The sequence below is a fragment of the Sapajus apella genome, unplaced genomic scaffold, assembly GCF_009761245.1.
Source record: "Sapajus apella isolate SASKATOON/1434 unplaced genomic scaffold, GSC_monkey_1.0 scaffold60, whole genome shotgun sequence".
Lineage (NCBI taxonomy): Eukaryota > Metazoa > Chordata > Mammalia > Primates > Cebidae > Sapajus > Sapajus apella.
The window spans coordinates 7,594,057-7,609,862 of NW_022437000.1; the positions used below are offsets into that span (position 1 = coordinate 7,594,057).

General features: G+C 39.2%; 1 protein-coding gene across 2 annotated transcripts in view; it reads right to left on the reverse strand.

The window, feature by feature from the left end:
- The window catches only part of FAM155A (family with sequence similarity 155 member A), a 669,060-nt gene that overhangs the window by 69,502 nt on the left and 583,752 nt on the right, over window positions 1-15,806 (reverse strand). The gene's annotated exons all lie outside the window — the stretch shown is intronic.

The following is a 15,806-nucleotide window of genomic DNA, read 5'->3' on the forward strand; positions in this document are numbered from 1 at the left end:
GAACTCTGTAGTACATTATATCAGGACACATTTTTGAGAATTCCATTGAAATATAAATTAGATATTTTTAGTCAGTAGGTTTGAGTGTGGTTTCAAGTTTTCAAGTGTTTACATTGTTATTCAAAGAGGAAACTCTGTCAAACTAAAGATATTTTTTGCTTCACCTTTTTTTTTTTTTTAAGACTGAATTCAAGTGGAATGGGAGAGTGTTACAAGTAAAGGTATTTTAAGTATAAGAACTATTGTCGGCCGGGTGCGGTGGCTCATGCTTGTAATCCTAGCATTCTGGGAGGCCGAGACAGGTGGATCACCAGGTCAGGGGTTCTTAGATCAGCCTGTACAATATGGTGAAACCCTGTTTCTACTAAAAAATACAAAAATTTGCCAGGTGTGGTGGCTCACGCCTGTAGTCCCAGCTACTCGGGAGGCTGAGGACAGGGAATTGCATGAACCTGGCAGATGGAGTTGCAGTGAGCTGAGATTGTGCCACTGCGCTCCAGCCTGGGCAACAGAGTAAGGCTCTGTCTCAAAAACAGAACTATGTCTTAGAATGGTGTCTTAGTATGTTTTGTGCTACTATAACAAAATACCTGAGATGGAAATTTAAAAAGAACTGATATTTCACTTTGGGAGGCTGAGGTGGGTGGATCACCTGAGGTCAGGAGTTCGAGACCAGCCTGCCAACATGTTGAAATCCCATCTCTACTAAAAAAAAAAAAAAAAAAAAAAAATTAGCCCAGCTACTTCAGAGGCTGAGGCAGGAGAATCGCTTAAACCTGGGAGACAGAGGCTGCAGTGAGAGCCGAGATTGCACTCCAGCTTGGGCAAAAGAGTGAAACTTCATCTCCAAAAAAAAAAAAGAAAAGAAAATATATATATATACTTCCATCATAGCCAAAAGCCTCATTATCACCTCCTCAATCTTTCTCATATCTGATATGAGGACCAGCTGAACTGAAAAGGGCCGTGGATGTCCTCACTGAGCACCACACAGTGATGTCATCTCTAACAGATTGGAGTGAGGTCACAGAGGAAGCTGCGATAATAATCACAGGAAGCTGCTAATAATTCTCTGCAATTTTAATAAAGTTAATGGTACCCACTCAACGAGAGCATGAATTCCCTTCGGCTCCTGGCTCGGTAGCTTGTTAGCTGTGTAACCACGAGCACGTTCCCTAAACCACTGTGCCTCAGCCTCTGCTCATGTATGAAAACAGGCTCATCATGACACTTAGCACTTTGGTTGCTGTGAGGATTTAGGGATCAATACAGGCGAAGACCTTACAGCAGTATCTGGCGTGCACTGAGTGTCTGTACTATCGTTACTTGGAAGGCATGGCACAGACGTCTGCAGTTCCTTACTATATGCGGGAGCTTGTTAACATCATTTATTCTAACATTCGGCTTTCTTTACCTGCAAAGTGGGAATGCCTGTGTCCCAGGCTTATTGAAATTGGTTTTATGAAAACATAAAAGTGCCGTGGCAGAGCAGTTAGCAGCAGATTGGTGGAGACAGCAGTTTTCTTCTTTCCAGAAGACATACCCCACGGAACGGCTCCCCAGGCCCCGGCAGCAAAGTATCTCATAAAACAGTGCCTTGGCTGGGATACATGGGAGGGCCTGCTGACCCTAGAAGGTAATGGGGAAACATTATTTTCCTATTGGCACTGCTTCTGCTATTGAATAAAACTTCAAAATTCTTAAGCTCTTGGACGAACAGAACATTTATTCACTGCCCACTACTTTTTAAATTAGTTTAAATTGGCCTGGATAACCCATTTCCTACCCAGCATTCTCAGCTCAGAAGAGTCTGTAAATATATCTTCAAAGAGGGTCTTCTACAATCCTTGATCAAAGACCTTGCAGTTCCAAGCACAGAGCTGATCTTTCTCCTCCTCTCCTGTTTCCACCCTCTCCTGCAAGCAGCAGTGTCCTCTCAGTAGGGGCCATAGAAGCTGGGTGGGAGGAGGGTGCCCCATGCTAGGAAGGCCCTTCCCTTCTCCTCCTCAATGTCCTGCTCCAGGTGAGCACCCAGCAGGCGCTGTCAGGCTGTGACCTCCAGAAGAAATTAAAGGAAAAGGTGGAAGAACAGCTAGACACGTCTGGGACAAGGGATTTTCTTTGGCTTATTTTATAGAATTAAGTAGCATGTTGGTTTTTTCCACCGGTAAATGACAGCCCTTACATAATATTTGAATAAGTTATGAATGGTATGTTTTGAATTAATTTACATTTATTTTTAATTAATTGATTAACATTAATTAACTCAGAATTCATAAATAATTCAAAGTGATAGCCGTGTGCTCATTACTTATGTCTTTGTTTACCTAAATGATCCATTTTGCAGCATGGCATTCTGGAAACAAGGCACCATTTATGGTCTCCGTCTCTCTTTAGCTGAGAGACAAGTAGGTTATGTTAAGTTCTCTGGGGTTTCTAAGTGAATTCAATTTGTTGGACAGGTGATTTCTCAACTACCTTCCATCTTTTGCTCTATTAGGAAAAAGGCTAATATTCTTCCCTCTCAACCGCACCCTCCAAAGAACATTTAGGAAGACTCCAAGGTGTCTCTTCCCTTTACCACCATGACGGTTTTAGGACAAGCCACCCTCCCTCTCAGCCACCCGCTTTTATTCTGGCCCCAATGCAATTCATCTCTACACAGCAGGAAGCCAGGATGACCCAAATGTCATCGTTCCTTCTTTCAAGCCCTTCCTGTCCACTCATTGCACTTGGAATTGCACCCAAATGTCTCCCCTGTCAGGCCTCGTCCTGACCTGACCGCTGCCTGGGGCTCCAGCATTTTCTGGGCTCTCTCTCCCTAAAGTCTGCTGCTGTGTCTATTTCCTTTCTTTGAACAGGCCGAGCTCTTTATGCATCTTACATATTTTATGTGTTGAAATGCCACCTCTCCTGTCCTCCACCCCTTCTTTCTCCTTCTTAAGATCTCAACTGAAATGTCATCTCCTCAGAGTGAGCCCCTGCCCTGGACCATGCAGGTGATTTCAGCATGTCCCTCAGCTCTGACTCCCATTGTTCCCTGGCACAGCACCCACAGTTCTTTCAGGGCACTTATCACAATGCATGCTGTTGACATACTGTGTACTTGATTCCTGCCTGTCCCCATCCAAACCCTATCTCTAAAAGACTGAGGAGTCAGTCAAGACCGTATCTGCCTTTGTTGATAGAGAATTCTTGGAACAGGGTAGGCACTCAGTAAATATTTTTGGAAGCGATGAATGGAATAAATGAACAAGTCGCGCATCTGTATGTAGAGAAAGAACTAGAGACATTTAATGCTACCTCCTCTTCTGGTCTCCTTATTTGTTTTAAAGCTTTGTTTTGATTCTTTTATCTATCATATTAGGTGAGCAGGTCATGCTGTACGTGTGAGCAGGGCTGATGGGGATCATAAACAGAAGCATAGCCTCTGTTGTGGCTACAGGAGGTGGTGGGAAGCGAGATACAGAGAGAGATGTGATATCCCCATTGGATTCCATTCTGTGGATTTTGTGATTCATCCAATTTAGCCAATTTGTCCACCTACCCTAATTAATTTGGCTGGACAAAGCAGTGCCAAAACTTCTGAAGTCACAAAAATCAGGTTAGCCTCCTGAACTCTACAGAAGTTTGCCTTTTGTAGTGAACTCATCAATTAAAAGGCATATCACGGACTTCATAACAATCTGTGCCATTATTTTATATCAAAATTAGCTATATAATTTTCCCTCCACTGGAATTCATTTCACACTCTGCAACAAATTATCCCACTGTTGATATTGACTCTGTGCAATGACAGTGCAAAAACCGAGGACAGAGCAAAGTCTGGAGTTTTGTAAAATAAATAGGAACTGCTATAGTGATTTTGCAGGGAAAAGATGATACTTGTTCATTTTCTGATGGTCTTATATTTAATTCAAAAAGACACACCATTGATAAGAGTATGACCTGTCACTTTCAAGAGTTGTACATTAATGCCAAATCCCCTATTTACTTCTTATTTAAAAGATATATGAGCTTTATCATAGTGACCAAGCATATTATGAGTTGATCCATTTTTTTTGGTCTGAAAGACAAGATGAATATGGCCTTTAGTCTTAAGATGACTGATGAGTTTTCTGCATGGGCAGATGTGTCTATTCTCTAACGTGAATTCTCCATTTTAACATTCAAATACAGCCATTTTGTTTTTGGAGCGTCCGTGATCTGCTTTTTGTACAACTTTTGAAGCTTATCTCTCATTTTCCCCCTTCTTTTAGTCTGAGTAGTCCTATTTCTCCAGCTGACGCAAAAAAATTCCTCATCAATGAAAACAGTATCTCCCTACCTTTCACACCTGTTTTTGAAAAGAAAACACAGAAAGGCAGAGTAAGGTTGTATATGTGAAACCATTTTACAAATTATAAAACTATTTCCAACTGTAAGTTGTTATAAAGTTAAAAGAAAGACATGTTCAATATTGGCCTACTAATATTTTTAGCTTCCATATCCACTGAATTACCTCCAATCCTAATTGATCATCAGTAGGTAGTGGCTAGATAAATATGCTTTTCCTATTATGTATTTACCTAAGACCCAGTGAACTCACTAAGAGCCATACATACTTTATATTGTATTGGCTGAGCAAAAATATTGCTATTTTTAATTTAACACTAATTTTAATTTATAAAGTAGCTAGTACAATAGCTGGAGATAGCAATATAGTTTTGAGATACTACAGTCAAAAAGATGCATCCATGGTGCCCATGTGGGATAATCATATGGCTTTGTAATATTAAGTTGGTTTCTAAAATTGGTAATGTATTTACAAAGTAACTAAGTGAACTGAATGATAACTTTTTTTAAATTTTGCTTTATATAACAAAAATCATGGTGTTCATGTGGATCAGTAGCAAGTCACAAACTTGTCAAAATTTTAAAATGTACTTTTCACTATGTTTCTAGCATAAAGTGAGGTCCAGATTAATGTGTGCTTTTTTTTCTAATGCGTTTTATAAGCTATGCACAATAAACGTCTGTTCCCTGGATCATAATTTTTGTCTACATTTAGGCCTCCAACATATCTGGCTTAGCCTCTTATCTCACTAAGGAATAACTCTGATTTTCAAGTCAATTCATTTTTAAAATACTTTCATCTAATAATACATTGTTACTGTAAAAAAGTCCTAAGAAGATCTTTTTATGCATTGAAAGCTTATATATTCTTTTTTCTGTTTTTCTCCTTTGTATCTTTCTTCCTAGAAACATTTGCCATAAGAGGCTGAAAAAAACCACATCAATTAAAAAAGCCTATCACCCAGGCAGGAAGAAGTCATATTGTTCAATATTTTTTTTCAAAATAACTTTGTTTCAAAAATATTAAAATAAGGGATTTCTATTTTTGATATTCAGCCCAAATTAAGCACCCATTAAGTATTCAAAGAGATTTGTCACTGCATTGTAGATGACTCCCAGATTCCCACATCTGTTTCTAACACTATGGTTCTACTGAGATCTCACCCCACATCCTGCATGCAGTATGCACAGTTTCTCCTGGATGAGAACCCCACCCTCACCCCTAACTTGCACTCAGCACCTCTAAGACAGGGTATACCACTTTCCCCGCAAATCAGCTCCTCTGGTCATCTCCCCTGGCTTCGCAGGTACCTAGGCTGTCATCTCTCCACCCACACGCCTCTACCTCATTCTGCACAGTGAGGTTCCACCTTCCTGAAACCCAGAGGATTTTGCATATTCCTCATCTGTGTACTTTTGATTTAATTCTAAGACAAGCATCAAGCAATATAAAATATTTTCTTACAAATATTCAGGTGTAAGATTTCCTTACAACAACAACAACAAAATCATTTTCTTCACCCTTCAAGTCCCAGCTCCTGTCTGTCTTATCTTCAGTTTATATCATAGAGCCATTTTTTTTACATTATCTCAACAGTTATTACATTGTGATTCTATATATTTAATAATCCTTTTTTATGAAGAGAACAAAACAGGTAGGCTTAGACTTCTGCTAGACTATTATAAGCTAAAGCTTGAAACCCCGTTAAAGAAGGTAAAGTAATTTTATTATTTCATCTTCACTCCCTCTTTCTAAGCAGATCAATAAATTTTTTTTTCAGAGCAGAGTGAAAGAGCACATGGCATTCTCATTATATATCCTCAAAGATGGAGTTCAATCCTGTTTAAATACGTTGATTAGTATTAGCTGAAGATTGTGATTATTTGATCAAAAACATTTTTCTCTTCAGAATGTTTTTGCCAGAGCTTTTTGCCACTGAAAATATGAAAACTGAACAAGACTATTTAAACAAAAGAAAATTATAGTTTATATTCACTCTCAAAGAAATATGCCACATTTGGGATTGTTCTGTATGATAAATTGCCAAACATCATGCTTATGTTTGGACATAGAAAAGAGGAAAGAGGAGAATTTCATCTTTCAACAATACTTTCCAAAATTATAATAACCAACTAATTAAGGGATAATTTTCTGGATAAAAAATGCATTTCTATCACAGTTGGATCACACATTTACAATAGTTTCGATTGGAGTACTTTTATTTAAGAAATTCTAGTATTTCTGTTATAAGACCTATTTGTAAGGATTTATTTCTCATCTGTAAAAATTTACTCAAGAGTTGCAACTGAACATTTCCTAGCCAGGGAATAAGTTCTTCTCACCCAATTTATATTTTAATTAGCTTGGTCCTTTTTTTTTTTTAAATCACTTTGGATTAACATAGAGGAGAAAAAATAGTTGGAAATGCAACAGTGAAAAATAATCTATTGGTTGACATATATATTGGCAAAATATTACATAAGTTACCCTGCACATGGATTCCTTTATCTTCCTTAACATTGACAAGGGCAAATTTAAAGAGTCAAGAGTAAAAATCCACTTATTTTCAAAATGTATCTAGTATCATCTATTAGAATAAAATTCCTGGAAAGATGACAGACAAAAATTTATGTGCTTGCATTATCTTGACAGATATGAATAATTAATGTTTTTGATGCTATACTCACAATGGGTTTGATTTGTATATGTGATCAAAGTACATGAGAAAGAACAATACAATTTAGTTATCCTTTAGAAATTCTAATATAAAGGCAGCTTTTAAAAATCCTTAGCAAAAGATGTTTAGCGGAATAAAATAAAAGAGCTTTCTCAAATAGGAGGGAAAAAATAGTATACACTAAGGTTATAAGTTAAATGTACAGTCGAATCACATATACTTGAAAGAGCTTTCTAACTCTTAAGGGACACATGGGAATATCTGTTATTTGGGCTGAAAGAAAATTTAATTAATTCAATGTAGAAAACAGAAAGTAATGATGATAAAATGAGATTAGGATAGTAGAAGGGAAAGCATGGATATTAAAAAATGACTTTGGGATTTTGAATCCACAGAAGCAGAAACAAATAACAACAACAAAAACCCTCTATTGGCTCAATCTGTCTGACTCCCATAACATAGAAATGAGCTGAATATAAATCAGTTTTCATTATGCAGTGTCTGGAGAGGTCACATCTGGGGCAGTTTGCTCAAGTTTAGCACATTATGGTGGCTTAGCAAAGAAGTGAAAAGCAAAGAAAGAGTACCAACAATTATCAAGCATCTTAGAAGATACTCACATTGGCAGGACAGCTTTATGCACCTTGGAAAGAAAGGTGTCCTACCAATGCATGATCATTATCACAGTGTTATCACCACTTTGCTGCAGCAGCAGTGAATGGGAGAGAAACATCATTTGGAAAGGCAAAGGAAAAAAGAGGACAAGAAGACAGCAGAATGTGAGTTTTTTAAAAGGAACAGCCAAGAAGATCATCATAGGGGGGAAAAAAGAGAGAGAGAGAGAAAAAAAAAAGACCCAGGTAATCATTGAAATTTGGAAGGAAATTTTATGCAAAAGCTTTCACTGTACAACATCCAGATGCTCTCTGTAGCAAGAATCCCATGCTCAGAATGCAGGTTACAACCCATCATTTCTCTCTGAGGTCTTGCTAGTTTAGCTATCCAACTGATGATGGCTTACTGTTGGTACTGCAGACAACCCCTGAAAGTCATCCTTTCATAAACTTAAATTCTTGCAAAACTTTAGCAACTCAAAACTTCCAAAATTCCTTGTGGCCTAAGGAAAGGTTAACAGTAAGGCTTAAGTTCATTAAATCTGTCTAGCAGTTTTTTCTTGGCACTGTATTATCTAGTATGGTAGCCACTAGTGATATGTGGCTTTTTAAATTTAAATTCAAATTAATTAAAATGTAAAATTTAGTTCCTCAGTTGTACCAGCCACTTTTCAAGTTTTTGACAACCACATGTCTTCATATTGAACAGCACAGACACAGAACATTTTTATCCCTGCAGAAATTTCTAATGGATAGTATTTTCTAGAATTTAATGGAATTATTTTTTTCTTTTTTTTTTTGAGACAGAGTCTTGTTCTGTCACCAGGCTGGAGTGCAGTGACGCGGTCTCAGCTCACTGCAACCTCTGCCTCTTGGGTTCAAGCGATTCTTCCACCTCAGCCTCCCAAGTAGCTGGGACTACAGGCGTGTGCCACCACAACCGGCTAATTTTTGTATTTTCAGTAGAGACGGGGTTTCATCATGGCGAGAATGGTCTCGATCTCTTGACCTCGTGATCTGCCCGCCTTGGCCTCCCAAAGTGCTGGGATTACAGGCGTGAGCCACCGCGCCCGGCCCTGGAATGTTTTGATATACAGGAACTTTGAGTATATGGATTAAGGTACGACCCTTTATTCTCACAATATAGAGTTCAGAAATAGGCAATTTCTAAGTGAAAAATGATGAATATGAATAAACAGTGCAACAAAGACAATTTAAAAAATTTCTGGGGAGTTGATTTGAGATAACGAATATACATTTATATATATATATGCCTTGTTTAGACTCTAAAACATGTACAAAAAAAAAAAAAAAAAAGCAGCAATGACCTGGTGCAATTTGAAATGTCAGAACGTTTCCTGATTTCAGAATCTGCATTCTTCCCCTTAATCTCCAGCCTACAGAGGCAGATTTCTACTACATTTAAAATCATTTGAAAAAATGGCAGAAAATTATTCAGATTACTAATAAAGCAAAATTTATCCTTTGAGATTTTAACAATTTTAATAACAAAGATACGATAGGGAGATAATTTTGCATTCAGTCACATTTTTATAAATAGATTATTGTGATGATTAACAGCAAGGAAATCTACATTAAATAGATGCTTGGAAATCTTATTTTCTCATTGTTCAATGGATCTAGAAGAAAACAAATACAGTTTTATCTCAAAAAATTAGAACCCAAATGGTCTCCAAAGTTCAGACAAATAAAATTGCACAAGCAAATGCCAGGAAATTGTCTACATAAACTCATGTTTCTTTTTTCTTTTTTTTTTTTTGAGACAGAGTCTCACACTGTCACCCAGGCTGGAGTACAACGGCATGATCTCAGCTTACTGCAACCTCCACCTCCTGGGTTCATGTGATTCTCCTGCCTCAGCCTCCCTAGTAGCTGGGATCACAGGCATGAGCCACCACAACTGGCTAATTTTGTATTTTCAGTTGAGACGGGGTTTCACTATGTTGGCCAGACTGGTCTTGAACTCCCCACCTCATGATCTGCCCAGCTTGGCCTCCCAAAGCGCTGAGATTATAGGCATGAGCCACCGTGTCCGGTCTCATATTTTATTCTAATGAAAATACCAACTTTATGGTATTTAATGAAAATGCCAACAAGACAAAAATATATAGTGAGTGATGTAGGTTGGGTATCTTTGTATAAAAGGAACTCGGGTAATCACGATCCAGCCTGAAGGGTGACAAACTCTTATTAATTTTGAATACAGATGTAAAGAGATGGCCAACACTATCATTTTCATTATGATATAGATAATTGAGCTTTTATCTACTTCGGTCCCTTCTTCCTTCCTTCCTTTCTTCCCTCCTTCCCTCCTCTCCTTCCTTCCTTCCTTGCTTCCTTCCTTCCCCTCTTCCTTCCCTCTTTTCCTTTTTCCCACTTTCCCTCTTTCCCTCCTTCCCTCTTTCCCTCTTTCCCTCCTTCCCTCTTTCCCTCTTTCCCTCCTTCCCTCTTTCCCTCTTTCCCTCCTTCCCTGCTTCCCTCCTTCCAGCATCTCCCTTTTATAAAATACATCAGGCCGGGCGCGGTGGCTCAAGCCTGTAATCCCAGCACTTAGGGAGGCTGAGGCGGGTGGATCACGAGGTCAAGAGATCGAGACCATCCTGGTCAACATGGTGAAACCCCGTCTCTACTACAAATACAAAAAATTAGCTGGGCATGGTGGTGCGTGCCTGTAATCCCAGCTACTCAGGAGGCTGAGGCAGGAGAATTGCCTGAACCCAGGAGGCGGAGGTTGCGATGAGCCGAGATCGCGCCATTGCACTCCAGCCTGGGTAACAAGAGTGAAACTCCATCTCAAAAAAAAAAAAAAAAAAAAACACATCATTGGTAAATCAAAATGTCCTTTAGGAGTTGTTGAACCATTTTTGTTCTATAAGATTTTCCTTTGGTATGGTGTTTGTTAATTAACCTAACAGTTTTGATTTTTTATATTGACTACCTCTCAATTAATTAATCACTTCGTAAAAACATGCATCAGGTTTGTTTTAAGGGACGCTCCATTAGTTAGTATAAATCATTCATTCTCAGCCATGGTTCTCAACCTTCCTTAGTATCACTTAAGGAGTGTTAAAATAAAGTAATGCTTCATCTCCTAATCAGAGCAATTAAAACAGATTCTCTAGGGATTGAGCCACTGGTGTTTTTTTCTTTTTTTCTTTCTCTTCTACTTTTACTAGTTAATATTATTATGCAGCCAGGGTCAGAAACCCAGATGAGATAAACTCTTCATTACTACCGAGCCTCCAAATTAGAATTACATGCAATGCTAGTTATACACCAGAAACAATATTGTCTGTTTATTTGAGAGATCTTTTCACTGAAGGAAAATTACCATAGGAAAAATATATCCACATAATTGAAATTAGCTAGGAACTATTTTCTATTATTAACCAAAAAGTTACTATGCTTGAATCGGAAAAGAAGTATTCAAAATGTCACTCTCAACCACTGTAACATGAATTATTTAAAATTTTTTTTTTAAAACAAAGGAATTAGAGAAGAGCTTCCCAAAAGAAAGTTGATGAACATATCTTACCTCTCACACAGGACTTTCATGGCGGTTTGAATTGCAGTAGCATTGGGCGATAGAGTTCTGTGATAGAAATATTATGCATATATTTTTATTTTCATTAAGTTCTTTGCTGTAATTTTCAGAAAGGATAGGATAACGTAAAATATATTCTTCATTGGTTTGGGTGCATTGGTAGAGCTGGGTCTTCTCTAATAAATAGTATGGCATTAAACTCTCTCTAACTATACCCTACTGATTTGGTTTGGATTTGCGTCCCTGCCCAAATCTCATGTCTATTTGTAATTCCCAGTGTTGGAGAAGGGGCCTAGTGGGAAGTGATTGGGTCATGGGGTCAGACTTCCCCCTTGTTATCCTTGTGATAGTACGTCCTCACTGGTTGTTTAAGAATGTGTAGCACCTCCCCTTTCATCTCTTCCTCCTGCTCCCAGCCATGCAGTATGCACCTGCTTCTCCTTCACCTTCTGTCATGATTGTAAGTTTCCTGAGGCCTCTGCAGCCATCCCTACTATACAGCCTGCAGAACCGTGAGCCAATTAAACCTCTTTTCTTTATGAATTACCCAGTCTCAGGTAGTTTTTTGTAGCCGTGTGAGAACAGACTAATATACCTGCATATGTTAATATTGGCATGCCTGTGTATTTACCACTTTCAGATTGTGAGATGTGACCACTCAAAAACAAACAAACCAGGAACTACTGTATATTTAGCTATGTTAATCAGAAAAAAATAAAACAGGCAAGATTTTCCTCCCAAAGTCAGTTAAGAGCCATTGTTAAAACCAAACACCTCCATTTCCCCCTCATTAGATGGAGTGAATTCTGAAAGCACAAACCCAGAAAGTCCACAAAAATCACATTTCTGGCAGATAAGAAAAGAAGCCAGACATACTGAAGGGATTAGTACAATTTCTCCAAAGTACTGTATCTATCTTCAGCAAGAATGCAAAAGAAAATATTTTCAATATATATATACCTGGAATAGATTTTAATAATTATCAGAGTAATACCATTAATGGACAAATTGACTGCAATGTAATACTAGCTGGTATGTTTCATAAATGTCAAGTTGTAGACCAACAAAAAGAAAAACAAAGAAAAGAAGCCACAGACTTAGAATTTTACAAGATGAAAATTTCCATTTTTGTTTCAGTTTAAAAAGATACAAATTTGGTAAAAGGTGAAGAAAAGATTGTGCTTTTTTTTACAGCTTCTGTGGACTTGCTTCCTTCACCAGTGATGACTCAGTGTCTCATTAAAGAGAGAAGCCCCTGCCTGCAGCTACATCCCACAGGCTGAGGCCTGGGACCCGGGAGGCAAGGAGAGGTTATAAACTTTGATGTAGCTTCAAAGAGAGCTCTTAGCTGAAGGTAAGGGAGTGCAGAATTCTATTACGGAAAAGTCAAAGAAGATGGAGTAATGGACACAGTGCAAGTTAAGCTATGTCAGGAGGATAAATGGATTTATTTTGTATTCTGCTACTGAGAGGGCCTTTTCCTAGCCATGTTTAAGTGGGTATTACACAGTTGGATTTTTAAAGAAAGTGAGATCATATATGCCTATTAAAGAATGGTGCTTGGAATGTGGAGATTTTTATTTCTGAAAAAAATCTTTATTTATTACTTTATAGTCTGATTTTTCAAAACTAGTATCTAAAGTGGTAATGACACATTCCATGGAGAAAAGCAGAGAAAGGTGCCTGGGTCTCCCTAGAGAGAAAGTGTCATCTGACGCCCGCTCCTTCTTCCTACAGCCAGAAAGTCCTGCAGAAAGCCCAGCACACAGAGGGGAACTCGGACAGCGGGAGAGGGCAGGTGGCCCTGGTGGAGGCTCTACCATCCCCACTGGGCATGAGAGGCCTGGCGGGGTAGTGGGAGGTGAGCTTGGTGTCACTCGTGGAGAAACACTCACTACAAGTCCAGTCACCTGGTGTGATTGTTGGAAGGTGTCAGTTTGTCATAGGTTGCTGGATCAAGGGGCCTAAACTCCTGCGAGCTGTTGGCAAAAAGTCACAGTAACTGGTCACAGCACATGGGTCTCTTCATGGAGAGGCTCACAACATAGAGGGTTGCTTCTCCTGGGACAGGCGGTGGGAGAGAGGAAGGGGAGAGAAAAAGAGGAGAGAGAGGGAGAGAGAAAAAGAGAGAGGAGAGAGGAAAGGAGAAAGAGAGGGAGAGGAGAAGGAAGAAGGAGGGAAAAGAAAGAAGGAGGCAATAGAGGACAGAGAGGGAAGGCGAGAGCGAGCCCACGCTGGCACCTGCCGTGCTTCCGTACCCTGGCCTCCACAGGTGCATGCCATTACGACATTACTACTACTGAATTCTACCTCCTTGCAAGTGAATCACTCAAGCCAGTCCACACTCCAGCGGGGGAAGGAGATAAGGCAAGGGCAGGAATGCCAGGTGGGACCACGGTTAGGTTTCTTGTCACCGTTACTATTTTCAGCCCATTTTAAACAATATAAACAACACTATTTTCTAAATATATCTAATTTACTGCAAACATCTGTTCTTAAAGCCCAAAAGGCATGTGTATAAGTAGTTAAAAGCAGAAAGACAGTGAGCATAAGAGAAGGTATACAGAAAAAATGATCTTTGAATATTATACTTATTTTAATATAATTTTAAATAATATTGTAATCTACAATTTCATACTTTGTCTTTATCAAACTCAATAGACTACCCCAAAATAACATATTTTCTTTTTACATTTCTATTGTTTAATGACATAGTTATGAAAAGAAATATTCTGTAAACTATTAACAGTATGAAATGTAAATTTAAATAATATTCAACCTTTTATTTTACTAAAAGCAAGTTTGAATCAATTCATATTTGTGAAGATCTTTGAAATACTGGGTCTTCTTTCATTTTTACAGTAATCCCTTCTTTCCTTGTTTGATTTCTTTCCTTCTTATATACTTCCAGAGTTATTTATTTCCATTCATTAAATGATAACTTTGTTTTTGGAGCACCAAGGCACATCTACAGAGCAACAAGCTAGATGGCCAGCAGGTCTTTTCTAAATGCATTGCCCATAAACTCAGAAACACTCAGTGATTGATTCCCTGTCCTGCTGGCGGCAAGCAACACTGGGACTGCTTTTCAAATGCTCCTGTCTCCTGGGGAGGCCCCTCATCCCCAGTAGAAGGCCACCTTGCTCTCTCTAGTGAGTGCCTACGTGCCACACTGAGGTGGGGAAAGTCCTCTCCGTGTCCTCAGCATCTCTAACACTTCTTTACATGATGGAATTCAGGTTACATTATTCTAAAAGATTAATTCTACAGCAACGCCTATAACAAGCTGGGCTAATTAAGCACCAAGTCCTCAGCACAACCCCTGCCTATTTCTCTAACTTCACCTCCTGTTTCTCTCTATCTTGTCTTTGTCTCTCCAGCCACACAGGTCTTCTGGCATCTCTGTGAATACCCCAAGCTTGTTCCTGACTCAGTGCCCTTGTGCATGCAACCCTTCACCTCATCTATTCCTCTCCCGGATCTTCACGTCATTAGCCTCTGCTCAAAGGGCACCTCTTCAGGGGGCCTTTTCTCTCAACGTCCCACACTGACACTGTGCCCCGTTCATCGCTTAGATCATTAGCAGTCATTGTATGACGCAATCACACACTTACTTGAGTGTTGCGTCTCTCCCATTAGAATATGAACTTTATGATGGCAAACACTTTGGTCACCACGGCACTCCCAGTGGCAAAGTAATTCTCTCACAGATGTTTAAGGCAGCAAGTACTAAATGTATTTATATGAACTTGTAAGCACACAGGAGCCTTCCAAGAACATAATGAGTCAACAGTCACTGCATGCCAACGACACACAGGCAAGGCATTGGACTTTTTATGTGCTCCAACTCACTGAATCTTCATAGTTGTCCTATGGGTGAGAAGTTGTTGTCATCTTCACATTACAGAACAGAGATCAATAGCATTCACTTGCCAAGGTAACAGCTAGGAATTAATAGTCAGAGTTTCAACAATGGTCGTGGGGTTGAAAGCACACACATTCAGCCTTATGCCATGCTGAACAGCACTGTGTGAGAAATGAGACTTACACTTGGTGTTGAACATTGCATGGAGATGGCACAGCCTGCAGGGCTGAAGGAGCTTTGTCCACGTTCCACAGTGGGGACAGAGGAAGGAAAGTAGCAGCAAAGGGTTGGTGAATGTTTCTCACACCATAGTCCACAAAGCACTATTGGAGTGAGGAATGGTGATTTCCATAGCCTCTACCGCAGCTGTCCAGGCTCACCAATGCTTGTAGAGAGGTGTCCTCAGAATCACCAAATACTTGGCATCTCTTCCCACTTGTAAGCCTTTCCCTGAGGTAAACAAACTACCTAAGATATGTAGTATGACATAATCTACACAACAAGGCTTTTCCTTGGCATGCTTGTCATCACTGACAGCACCTCTTTTTCACTCCTACCGATGTCAACATCCCCAGTGCCACTAGAGTTTGGGGAAATCACATTTGTCTTGTATAATTCAGTCAGGCAAATGCTATAACTACAGCCATTGTTATTAGCTTATTGACTTACAACCCTTAAACACCCAGCTTAATCATACTAACTCAAGGAAAACACACAGCAGTAGAAAGTAAATCTCACTGAACCTATGG